Genomic DNA, 13290 nt, shown 5'->3' on the forward strand with positions numbered 1-13290 from the left:
CATAAACAATAATATGATCTTTCCCTTTATCACAGTAACCTATCATCTTGACGAGGTTAGAATGTTCTAGGCATCTGAGCATTCGAACCTCCGCCCACAAATCTTCCTGCTCATAAAACCTTTTCACCGCGAATTCCTAAAAATTTAGTTTATTGGAACATTAAACAGTCATCTATCACTTAGAACTAAATTTGCGAAGTATGTGCATATAGGTGACAACAACTCTCACATGTCCGTCTTCAAGAATCCCCTTATACACACGTCCCAATCTTCCTTCGCCTAAAACACGTCCTGGGTTGAAATTATCGGTGGCTGAGAATAAGCTCCCTTGATTCAAATACACGAACATTGACAACACTATTTTGAAATTCAGCTTCGTCTGCTTCAACACGTTGTGGAGATTCAGCTAGGCCTGCTGTAACAGGGTGTTACCAACACCAAATTCAAGCAGTAAAATCCAAATTCAAGATTCTCACAACCAAAACTTATTTTCAAAAAAATACAAATTTACCAGCAATAAAATTGTTAATTTACCAAAAAAATCAATTAAACTAATTAATTAAAGATTTAGAAAATTAACGATGTACCATAACCATCTCTTGTCTTCGAGTATGGGATATGCACCTTACTCGATCTACAGCAGGAGAAAAACTGAAACCGAGCCATTGTTAGGGTACCGACCCTAAACTCGTCATAAACCCATGGGTAGAACTGAACTCGAAAATCGGTTGACTATATGAGGGAACTCATTGACTTATAAACTATCAATTAAGTCCCATCTAACCAATGTGGGATTAGGATCCCAACATCCCACCACGCTTCCAGACTCAACGTCCTCGTTGGCCCACTCTATCGACACTGACCTGAAGGTAGCCTTTTCTCTTATGGCGGCTTCACTCCCCTATCAGTATTCAATGCGGGTGACATCTACACCCATACATAGGTGTCCCAACACTTTAATCTAGCATATAGGTCACCCCTTCCGTGGAGCGGGCATGGATCGTGGTGGTTGGCTCTAATACCAATTGTTAGGGTACCGACCCTAAACTCGTCATAAGCTCATGGGTAGAACTCAAACCGAAAACCGGTTGACTAGATGAGGGAACCCATTGACTTATAAAATACCAATTAAGTCCCATCTAACCAATGTGGGACTAGGATCCCAACCGCCATACCTAGAAACAAACTAGTGTAAACAAATTCTGAGAGAGAAGAAGATTCAGAATTTCAGATCGTGTTTGGTTTCGAACTTCCGGTAATGTTTAATTGGTCCCGCGACTAAGAAAAACACGTTCTTATACGATGTCAAGTTTTATCGCGTTAAACTTGTTTCTTTCCGGTTTTATAGGCAGTGACTACATATGTTAATACAACTCCCAATCGTAAAACCTAGTTTGATTGGGGTAATACCCAAATTAATTGGGGTATACCTAATAAGACAAAAGCTATATCACTTTGAAGTAAAAGAATCCATCCCTTAACCATGTATTTTCTAAATGGCTAATATATCCGTGTTTAATTAACACTAAAAAGTTTGATTAGCTTAATTAGTTGAGTTTAGATGGATTAATTGAGTAGATTAAAAATTTTATCCCATGAGTTCAGTCAACACCTGAATTTTGTGAAAAGTCGGCAGGCAAGGTCTACGGATGAAGAACATGCCGACTATATCTGGTCGGCAAGGTTTACGGATGAATAACATGCCGACTATATCCGGCCGGCAAGGTCAGTGAATGAAAAAGATGTCGACTTTATTATTTTTGACACACAGGAGACTGTTGTAAATGTTTCACCAGTCGGCATCTTATTGATTTTTTTACCTTGCTGACTATAGGATTTTTGATATACGGAGAAAGGTGTTACAAATGCATAATTAGTCGGCAAGGTATTAATTTCATAACCTGCCGACTAAACTATACTCGGCAAGGTATAAGGATGAATATCGTGCGACCCTGTAAATACAAACTTCAGAGATGAAAAGTCGGCACAATATTCAACCTAGGAAGATGCCGACTAATACAAGCCGGCGAGGTCGGCAAAAAGAAACCATGCCGACTGTTGATAAAAATTTGGATCATATAGCATTTGAGACTGGGTACAAAATCATACCCAATCTCAAAACCCGTATAATTAAAATATGATTTTTTTTATTCTGATTTGGTTTCATAGTTAGAGTTTTGGAAAAAGATTTTGAAATTTTTTTAGATTGATTTTTGGTCGGCATGGTTTTTTTGGGGGTAATTTGGTATTTTAACACCTTTTAGATATCCCTTAGCACATTAGTTTGGAAAGGAATAAAATGAGTATATCCCAATTAATCTGGGTATACCCCAACCTCGCCGGGTTATAAAATGTGATGATCTACGTCGATACACAAAAGATATTTGTGGTCTTAAATTTGTTCACATGACAAAAAAAAAATTTGTTTGGTAAGTAAAAGTTTACATAGGGTCCAAAAATAAATAAAAAATTACACACTAGTTCTAAATTTTTCATGAACTATGAATTTGCATAATGACCCATAACTTGACTCATGGCATAACATTTAGCCAATGAGTCTGAATATGATTTATTTATTTTTTTATGGAAAAGATCATATATTAAAGCTAGCAAATGTAGTACAACAGATTTACAAAATCATTTTTATCAAAAGAATTAGAATCTATGCTAGATTTATAAACTTTTTGGTATAGGTTTTCTGATATGTGTTGTGGCCGTTTAATCCTTCCCTCCTTAGCGATGTAGTCCGCTGCATTGTTGTTTTTTCTCTTTATGAATTTCACTTTAGCTTGAGGTAAATCGCCCAATATTATCCTTATTTCATGTAAGATATTTTCTGCCGACCACGAAGATTCTGTAATAACCATGTTTAAGTTGTCTGCCAAATCTTTGCAGTCAGTTACGGTGATCACACTTAATAAATTATTTTCTTTTAACCACGTAACTACCTTTAGCAAGGCTTTTGCTTCTGCGTGGAAAGCTGACGTTGCCCACTCCGAACCCGCAGAAAGATGCATGAAAGTCTCTTCATCAGTAGAATATAGGATGAAAGCGTATCCCATCGATGAATCTTCTTTCTTATGAGAAGCATCAATGAAGATTATCCAATCTGAATTTAGGTTGGACCAAGAATTGTTGATTGATATTTTCTTTTGATTCTTCTTATTGCTTTGAAGGGTATTCGACGGGGAGGAATTTAAGAAACTATTTATTTGTCTTATTAAACTGGCTGGGTCTGGGTGGATTTTCTCAAAAACTACCGAACACCTGTATTTCCAAATGAACCAAAGTGTGGTAGATATTTTTACCTGAAATTGGCTCAAATCAGTTTCCGTAATCCACCATTTAATCCTATCAATAGCGGTGTTGGGAGGGTATCTAAGGATTATATTATGTAGGGATAGACCAAACCAAACGGCTCTTGAAAAAGGACACTCGCAGAAGAGATGAACCTCCGTTTCTTGCGCTTGATTGTTACATAGTTGGCAAATCAGGTCGATTTCCGTATTGTGAGCACCTAATCTAGCCGACGTTGGGAGAACTTTTTGCACTATTTTCCAGATGAAAAGTCTAATTCTTGGGATGGCTTGAATTCTCCAGATCTTGCTCCATGGGAAATCTGGGTTATCATTATTGTCGATATCCTGATTGGCTAGAAAAGTGTACACAGTTTTGGCCGAGAATTTTCCTGAGTAATGGTGTCTCCATCTAATAATGTCTTGCTCATGGTTCCTTGGATTTAAAGCTTGGATTTTTTTCCTTGTCCTCTGGGTAGAAGAATTGGTTTAGCTTTTCTTGATCCCATCTATTCTGATCCGTAATTAGATCTTGAACTCTTGTTGGTGCATGTTCTTGACTGTTAGGGATTTTTTGGATTATATCTGCATTAGGGATCCATCTGTCTTCCCATATTTTCACTGAAGCTCCATTTTTGACTTGCCAAATAAAATTACCTTTTATTAACTCTAACCCTTTTTGTATGCTGGTCCAAATCCACGAAAGATTCGAAGTTCTGGGTTTTTCTAGAGGGTGGGAGTTTGGGAAATATTTTGCTTTTAAAAGTTTGACCCATAATTGGTCTTGTTCAGTTACTAGTCTGCTGGCAAGTTTAGTGAGAAGGGCTAAGTTAAATTGATGGGGATTTTTAATTCCTAAATCACCTTGGGAAATGGGTTTGCATATACTTTTCCAAGCCCTTATAAATCCTCCTTGTCTTTTTTGCACATCTTTTTTTCACCAGAAGTTTGTCTGAATGCGGTCGAGCTGATCAAGAGTTGTTTTTGGCAGGGCGAGGACTTGCATTTGATATGTTGGGTACGATTGAAGGATAGATTTTATCAAAACAGTCCTCCCTGCTTGAGATAACAGTTTTGATTTCCAACCTTGTAACATAGAGTAGTAACGTTGTAGCAGAGGCTCAAAGTTGGCTTTTCGGCTTTTGTCGAAGAATAGCGGTGTACCCAGGTACCTATCATTTTTGGTCATCAGCGGGACTTTTAATATTCTTTTTATGATTTTTCCATGTCTTGGATGTATTTTTGGGATGAAATAGACACTGGATTTTTGTAGGTTAACCATTTGTCCCGTGATGTTCCCAAATAAATGTAATATTTCCAACAGGATTTTCGCTTCCCCCAGATCCGCTTTTGTAAATGAAAAACAGTCGTCCGCAAAAAAGAGGTGATAGATATTTGGAGCATCTTTTTTTATTTGGAACCCTGATATTCTCTTGTCTTTTATTACCTTTTCGAGGAGTCTAGAAAGAATTTCCATGCAAATTAGGAAGAGATATGGTGATAAAGGGTCACCTTGTCTTAAACCCCTAGAGGTATTGAAAGATGGTCCCGAGGAACCATTTAGAATGGCTGAAAAGGAGGTTGTTGAAATGCATTGTAAAACGAGTTTTGTCCAGAATTCCGAAAAGCCAAAAGCTAAGAGGACTTTCTCAATAAAGTTCCATTCGACCCTATCAAAAGCTTTTGATAGATCTAGCTTTAACGCCAAGAAACCCTTTTTTTTCTTGGAGATTTTCATCGAATGGATAAGTTCGTGAGCAATTATGATGTTATCTGTGATTTGTCGACCAGGGAGGAAAGCCGGTTGATTAGGGGATATTATTTTACCGAGAAGGGGTTTTAGTCTATTAACTAATATTTTTGAGATGATTTTATAAATGGTATTACTCAGGCTAATAGGTCTGAAATCCCCCGGTGTTTGTGGTGTGAAATTTTTGGGATGAGGGTTAAGAAAGAATGATTAAGATCTTTGTCGAGAATGGCCGAGCGAAAGAACTCTTGGACAGTGTCGATGGTATCATTTCCCAGAATGTCCCAGTTGGCTTTAAAGAAACCTGGCTGAAAGCCATCCAGACCTGGAGCTCCCCATTGATTCATATTGGAAAGGGTGAGAAAAATTTCTTCTTTAGTGGGAATTACAGTCAATGAGGCATTTTCTTCGATACTGATGCAAGGATTTATGATGGTAGATAGATCAAACTCGAAGTTGTTGTTTTGGGACGAGCCTATTTGTTGGAAGTGTTTAACCAACAGAGGGTTGATTTGATCTCTATCTGAAAGCCATAACCCAGAAGGTCCTCTAAGAGAATTTATCGCATTGATTCTTTTTATGTTTGAGGCGGAGGCATGGAAATATTCTGTATTCTCGTCATATTATTTGGAGAACTTATCCCTAGAAAGTTGATGGTAATAATCATTTTTGATTTTGTACCATTTTCCTAGCTCCGCTTGAAGATTTTTTAGTGTGTCTATTTCTTTAGAGATATTTTCGGATCTTTGAATACTATCAATTCTATTGTTTATGGATTTAATATTTTTGTGTATGTTCCCAAAAATATTTGTGTTCCAATGGCTAAGTCGACGGAGAGTAATTTTAGAAGCCCAGTGAAAGATGTCTCATTGGAATTGGCGGAGTGTAATTTCCAAGATGCTTCGACTACCGTAGGGAGAGTGGAATGAGTTAACCAGGATCGTAGACATCTAAAAGGTTTCTGAAGCCTATATTTTTCTAGGTTTGAATCAAATAAAATAGGTGTATGATCAGAACCTACGCTCGGGAGGTGAGTTACCTTGGTATCCGGAAATTTCTAAGACCACGGGAATGAAGTTAGCGCTATGTCGATTCGTTCGCAGATGTTTGCCTCCCCCTTTCGATTGTTTGACCAAGTGAAAGGCGATCCTTCGTAATCCGCATCTTGTAGGCCCAAAGTGTCGACAGTGTCGATGATGAAGGATTTACTGTTGGATCCAGTTTTATTCCCACCTTGTTTCTCGTCTGGGTCCATGACTACATTTAGGTCGCCGATTAGAACCCAGGGCTTGTTTATTTGTTGCCCAATTTCCAAGATATATGTCCATTGTTCGATTTTGTCAACGGCTCTGTATACACATGTGATTATTATATCTGTATTTCCTATTTTAGAATCCAAATGACAAACATTGAATTTTGATGATATCAATTTCATTTCAATATTGTTGTGCCAGGCAATTACTAGACCCTTAGCTATTTCCACAAATGGAACAAGAGGAATTCTTGAAAAAGGAGTCCATGACAAAGGGACTTTTGTCTCAGCTAAGAAAACTATATCCGGCTTGTAGTATTGACACAAATAATGAAAATGATTCTTAGTGATGGGAGTTCCAAAACCCTGAACATTCCAGGATAGCAACTTCATTGAGAAAGAAAGATAAGACAGTCCTACTGGATGAAGAGTAATGGGGAGAAAGCACAAAAAAAAGGCTGACCAATGAAAAATCTTAAAGACAGGCAAAGCAGAAAGCCAATAATCCAGACAATAACAAAGGGACGGCAAAAAAGATAATACAATTTTTATGGAGGAAACATGAGAGAATTAGACTGAAGAAATGTCCTGGCAAATTAGCAGACAACACACAGACACATAAATAGAAATGGAAGTAGATGAGATGAAAGAAAATAAGGACTAGGAAAATGAATCTATAGCTGACAATCACACAGGAAGGAAGCAACACAAAAAGAATAATACAATAAGGTTGAGGACAAGAATTCAAACACAGAAGATACCAAGCTTGAAAAGAGATTAACGTTAACAGAGAACTAAGAAAAGAGATTAACACAATAAAAGTGCTGTGATCTTAGTTGCTATCCATTATACTCTTGTCTAGTCTTTTATTGCTTTGAACAGCCCGCATTAAAAAACAATTTGGAAAACATAATTTCTCGGTAATGAAAGCTATGAGAGGGACTAATGAAACTATGAAAGCCATGAGAGGGACTAGCTAGCTAGGAGTACTAGGTCTCTGCAGGGAGGGTGTCAAGTCAAATCAATGGTAGACCTAGCTGTTGGCTCCCAACTGCTGCACCATCCCAACGTGATGGGCTGGAAAATACTCATCAATCTATTTCAACATTAAAAAACACAGGTAGACTACGTTACAACATAATCTCAAAACATTTGCATCAACAGGGCCGGGCCTCATAGGCAAGCAGGGTAAGCCCCACTTGCAGGCAACACAGGCCCAGGGCAACAAAAAGCCCTTTTCTGATAGGGTTTTTCATTAAGTAAAAAAATAAGAAGGACTAAATTATTACTTATATAAATTTGAAGGGTGAAAATTAACTTATGAAAGTAGTTTAACTAGGATAAAAGCATTTTGTGTTGTAGGGCTTTAGCCCGCGGGTGCGCATCCGAATATAGTAACTAGGATTCTGTTCTTATTGTATATAAAGAACTATACTGATGTAATAGAGACTAACTCTAAGAAATGGAATATTCTTTTCTCTTTGTATTTTAATCTTTCACATCCATCATAAAATGTTATCATGCATGAAACTATACCGCAGTGCTAGATTGAATCAGAATTTTTTTTTTAATATGGATTATTGGACATCAATTGTCGTCAAGCTAATGAAATCGCTAGAATCAAAGCAGATAAGTTGGATCTATTTTTTTTTAATCAAATAAGTTGGATTTATTTTTCCCTGTTTTTATTTTCGTTATATACTGGGTATGCAGTAAGCACGAAGACTTATTTATGCAATAATCATGAAGACTTATTTTGATTATGATTAATCTCGTTTTGTATAATTGATTGACTTGCTGGCTAACGTAAATTTAGATCCGCGGAAAAATGTGGGAAAGAAAACTCTTTGCGTTCCGAGAAGATGAAAAGATGTGGAAGTAAAATTTCCGGCCCCGATCCAACTCGGCCCCGATCCAACTATCCAACTCAGCCCTTGTCCAATTCCAGCCGAGCCAGTCCTGTTCAGATTTGGTTCTGCTCCGTTCAGGTTATCCGGCCCCGATCCAACTCGGCCCCGCTCCAACTATCCAACTCAGCCCCTGTCCAATTCCAGCCGAGCCAGTCATGTCCCGATTTAGTTCTGCTCCATTCAGGTTATCCTGTCCCGTTCCAAACGTAGTTCTGGGGCGTGCGCGGTTAATGTCTTCTGGTTTTGGCTATGTATAGTGGGAACCAAATCTTTGAGGTACGTAACAGTGATTAATTTTTGGGCTCACTTATTTTATTTTCCATTATTTTTATCTTTGTTTTAAGATAAGTCCATACCGTATTAGCGGTCAATTTAAATTATGATCGTTGATCTCGGTCATTAAGAAAAGGTGTATATCTCATATAAAACTCTCTACCAATGATAATGTACCGTCTAAAAGGTGGAGCCATATGTCTCTATGCTATGAAGAAAATTTAAACACTCATGATTTTATTTTATTTTTCCCGGAGCATGAATGTCCAGTGGGATGAAATCCACTTATTAGATTATTGTATTATAATCAGTAGCTTCAACAAAGTTATTATATTTTAATTTAGTTGGATATTTCCTCTCAACAATTATCCGCATTTTTAAAACCTTTGGCGGGAGATCTCTTACTGCTAGATTTGCGTGTTATCACTTTAATGAGACAGTCTTCCCGTCGTTAGGGGAAGATAAGAAAAAGTATTTTCTAAGGGAACGACAGGAATTGTCATGGTGTGTTCCCACTGTGTCTCATATTGATTCTTGTACTCCACAAACGTAAATGTGAAGTTAAAGAATAATCGATTTTCAAAATGTACATTGATGTCGCCAAAGTGATGAGATCACACATACCAGCTTCAAACCTACCTGCAAGGTTACAAATCCTCAATAAAGGATATACACCATAGACTAAGGTGTTGCAACTACACTTAGTGGAAGTGTGGTTGAGGCCGTGGCTCCATAAAGGAAGTTGGAGAGACCACTTGGTTCGACCAATCCTCACCTAGAAAGGAAGTAGGTGAAAAAGGCACAACTTATTTATATCATCAGAAATCATCTCATAAGATTGTTTCTGATTATGTCCATGAATCAAACTGGAGGACGCTCCGAAGTTTAATGATTCCAGAGAATAATGACATCCCAAGTGGATTATGAGAATGCGCACGAGTCAATGGAAAGATCATGCGAGCATATTGATGATTAATTTCTTATCCACTTGCTTAAGGAAATAAAGCAAGATGAGATCGAACCAAGCTTCTTTTTGCTTAATTTCAACGAAGAGCATATTGGCTTATACAATCCAGGTAGAACTTGATTCTTTGACAAATATACAGGTATTTGGTGTGATAGTGCTAACCAACCAAGTGTAAAACCTATTGGACATACATGATTAATTTGTCACAAAGCATAATGAGAAGAAAGAAGTCTTAAAGTAAAATGACTCGCCTTGTGGCGCGAGGTTTCTCACAAAGCCCTGGAATTGTTCTATTGTAATGAACGTTATAGTGTTCCGCTACTTAGTTATCTTGGTAATTTCAAAAGGACTTGAAATGCAGCATATGTATGTGGTTGTTACGTATCTCTGAAAGAATCAAGAGATAGCAGATATTTACAAAAGTATTTGATAGTCTTTTGTTGCCCAAATCAAATGACTCTAAACCACAGAGTGCGTTTACAGTTAGATAGAACGCTCACTTATAGATTCAAGCAATCAGGCGGATGTGGTATACCCGTCTAAGTGGCTATTTGATTTGGAGGGGATGGACAAGTAAGTTATTTTTCCTTGCATATTCATAAGAAAGTTCCTGATTTGGAATTGTAGTTATTTATGTTGATGGTACATACATGATGTGTACTCTTGATGTAATAAGAGACCTTAAAAGCTATTTAAAATCCGAATTTGAGATGAAAAATCTAGGAAAAGCTCGATCGAATACTGAGCTTGTGGTATATTATTCTACCAGTTTGCATATGTCTAAAGTTGTCAGGCAATTTAACAAAGACATGCATCCTGATAGCACTCCCATGATTAGTCGAGGTTCAAATGTAAGTAAGTAACTATTTCGTCCAAAGGAATATGACGAATATGTGTTGGGAAATGAAATTCCCATATCTAAGTACAATAGACGATTGTTGTACTTAATATAATAATGTACTCGATTAAATTTTACATCCTCAAGGGAACTTGTTAGCTAGATATAGCTCCGCGCCAACGCAACGTCATTGGAATGGTATAGTGAATGTAATCATGTACTTAAAAGTAACCATTGACATAAATTTTTTTTATCCCTGCAAAGACATAAAAAGGAATGCTAATGAAAGTGCAATCCAAAAGTTGTTGATTATGAAAGATACAATAATCTCTTCTCCAACAAAAGTAATCAGCGGGAGATATGGTATACTATTTTCTAAGTCATTACCAATATTCAGTTTTCGAAAAATACATGACTAAAGGAATTGTCTAGAACAACTCTGAAAGTAATCAGGGGTAGATGCCGACATCAGGGGGAAGATCCAAAAATATGATGTCGACATAATTTACTTCGAAATTGAAACTGTGTTGTACTCTTTTTCCCTTCGATCGAGAGTAGTTTTTCCCAAAGGGTTTTGTTACTCGACAAGGTTTTTATTGAGACAACACTAAAACATCAAGTATGTTGAACGTTGAAGACATAAAGATCGCGTTGATATTACTGAAAATATCTGAATCAAAGAAATGAAACGTGATAGTCTGTTAAGCAACGTAACTTCCAGAATCAACAACATGGTCTTATAAGCTTTCAAGTCACCAAGGTAAGTGTGATAAACTCCTTTTACTGCATTAGACTAATGAAAATTGTCTGACATCAGGGGGAGCATCTAATGGTATGTAATTTCCTTCACCAACAACAAACACCGGGAATGTAATTTCCCAACAACAAACACCGGGAATGTAATTTCCCAACAACAAACACCGGGAATGTAATTTTCTTTGAACTATTTTCCTTCACCAACAACAAACACCGGGAATGTAATTTCCTAGCTAAGGATATTGTCTTTCCCACGAGGATTTTCTGCCTTATGAGTTGTGAAGCAACTAGTCAACTTCAACAAAGCAAAGTGATCATCTGCAACGGATCACAATTACTTGCATCTGTCACGTTGTACTCTTTTTCTTCGTCAAGGTTTTGTCCCGCTGGGTTTTCCTTGTCAAGGTTTTAATGAGGCAACATATTCGAGTCTAACTATGTTCTACGTTGGCGTAATATTGTACTCTTTTTCTTTAGTTCAGGTTTTGTACCTTTGGTTTACCTGATGAAGTTTTAACGAGTCAATTAACTTAGAATCGACGATCTTTGAAGATCGTGTTACATGTGATGAACTACATGTAAAATACGAGGCAACATGTGAAGTACTACATGTGAAGAGCTGCACCAAGGTTTTGTCCCACTGGGTTTTTCCTTATCAAAGTTTTAATGGAGCAATTGTCTTAAACACAATAGTCATCAAGGAGAGAACTACATTTGAAGACCTGCATCCGAAGCATTGTATGAGAAGTACCGCATATGGAGTTCTATTGGACCGCACAAGGGGGAGTGTTGTAGGGCTTTAGCCCACGGGTTCGCGGCCCAATATAGTAATTAGGATTCTGTTCATATTGTATATAAAGAACTATATTGATGTAATAGAGACTAACTCTAAGAAATGGAATATCCTTCTCTCTTTGTATTTTAATCTTTCACATCCACCGCAAAATTTTGAGTATTTTTCTTCATCTCCTTGATTCATCTTCCCAGGTCTTGCCTCGTCCTTTTTCTTCCCTATCACCGACCACCATATGCTAGTCTATTGATAACCACCATCAGTAGATTATTTAAAGTAAATTTTTATTTTAAAGCAAAATAATATTTTCTTATTAATTTAATTATCTTCCATTTTTCTTCGATAAACCATAACATGGTGCCTTTTGGTTATTGATTTCTTACATTTTAACTTTTAGTAGTCTATCGTTATAGTAGCATTCTATTTGTAACTACTCGATTCTTTAAAAAAAAATTCGTCGCGTCCTTCGGCCGCTTTACATATTAATGACCGTACACAAAAACAAATTCTACGTGTCCCTATATAGGGGCAAAAAAATTCTTTCGCTTCGGGGAAAATTATTTTCAGGAACGACCCTGGCATCAATTTAAAGTATTGTGGTATAATACTTAAGAAATGAAGCCCCACATCTATGATCAACACATATAAACTAAGAAGTAAAACAAATGCAGATTCTGATCAAAAAAAAAAATATTCAGATTGAAACTTATAACAATTGCAGTAATTACTGATAGAGAAATAATGCAAGAGGAACAATGTTGTTTTATTTGCCTGGTAAGTTGTAATAGACAGCTTTGCAATGAACACTCCTGCATTGTGATAAACTTCGTACTCTCCAATTGGTTTTTGACAGTGAGTAATTATTGCAGGACGAGTACATAAACGAGGAAGAAACATGGAGGCTGAGAAACTGCGCGCAGGGGCATGACTTAAAAGTCTATAACTTTGACAGCTAACATAGTCCAGATATAGGACAATTAATCCAGACCTTTGATCATTCCCATCTTCATCCCACTACCAATCTCAATGTTAGAATCATTCCCCTCTTCACCGTTAAGATTGTGACACCTATTGTCCAAATTTTGGACTAGCCCCTGTTGGACTAGCTGTAGCAAGGTCGGTTGCATAAATAGATGGCTCTCAATAGCAAAGATCTTGTCCTGACAAGTAATTAGCCGTATAATGTATATAAGATTGAACCAAGCATGATTATCTTTTTGCTTCGTTCTTTGGCCTGGTTGTTTCTTGGTCAGTGAGGCTTTTTTGTTTCCTTAATTTTTCCTGTTATGAGGCTTTGGGCGGAGCCAGGTTTTGCAGAATGGGTGAGCAAGTTACGGATGGGTGCATTTGAGGGGGTGCAGAATGAGTGAAAATGGCTGAAATTGGGTAAAAAATAAGTTAAAGCTGGGTTTGAAAGCCAGCTAGGCTGGGTGTGCAATTGCACACTCATGCTTC

Source organism: Papaver somniferum, chromosome 9 (genome assembly GCF_003573695.1).
Source record: "Papaver somniferum cultivar HN1 chromosome 9, ASM357369v1, whole genome shotgun sequence".
Lineage (NCBI taxonomy): Eukaryota > Viridiplantae > Streptophyta > Magnoliopsida > Ranunculales > Papaveraceae > Papaver > Papaver somniferum.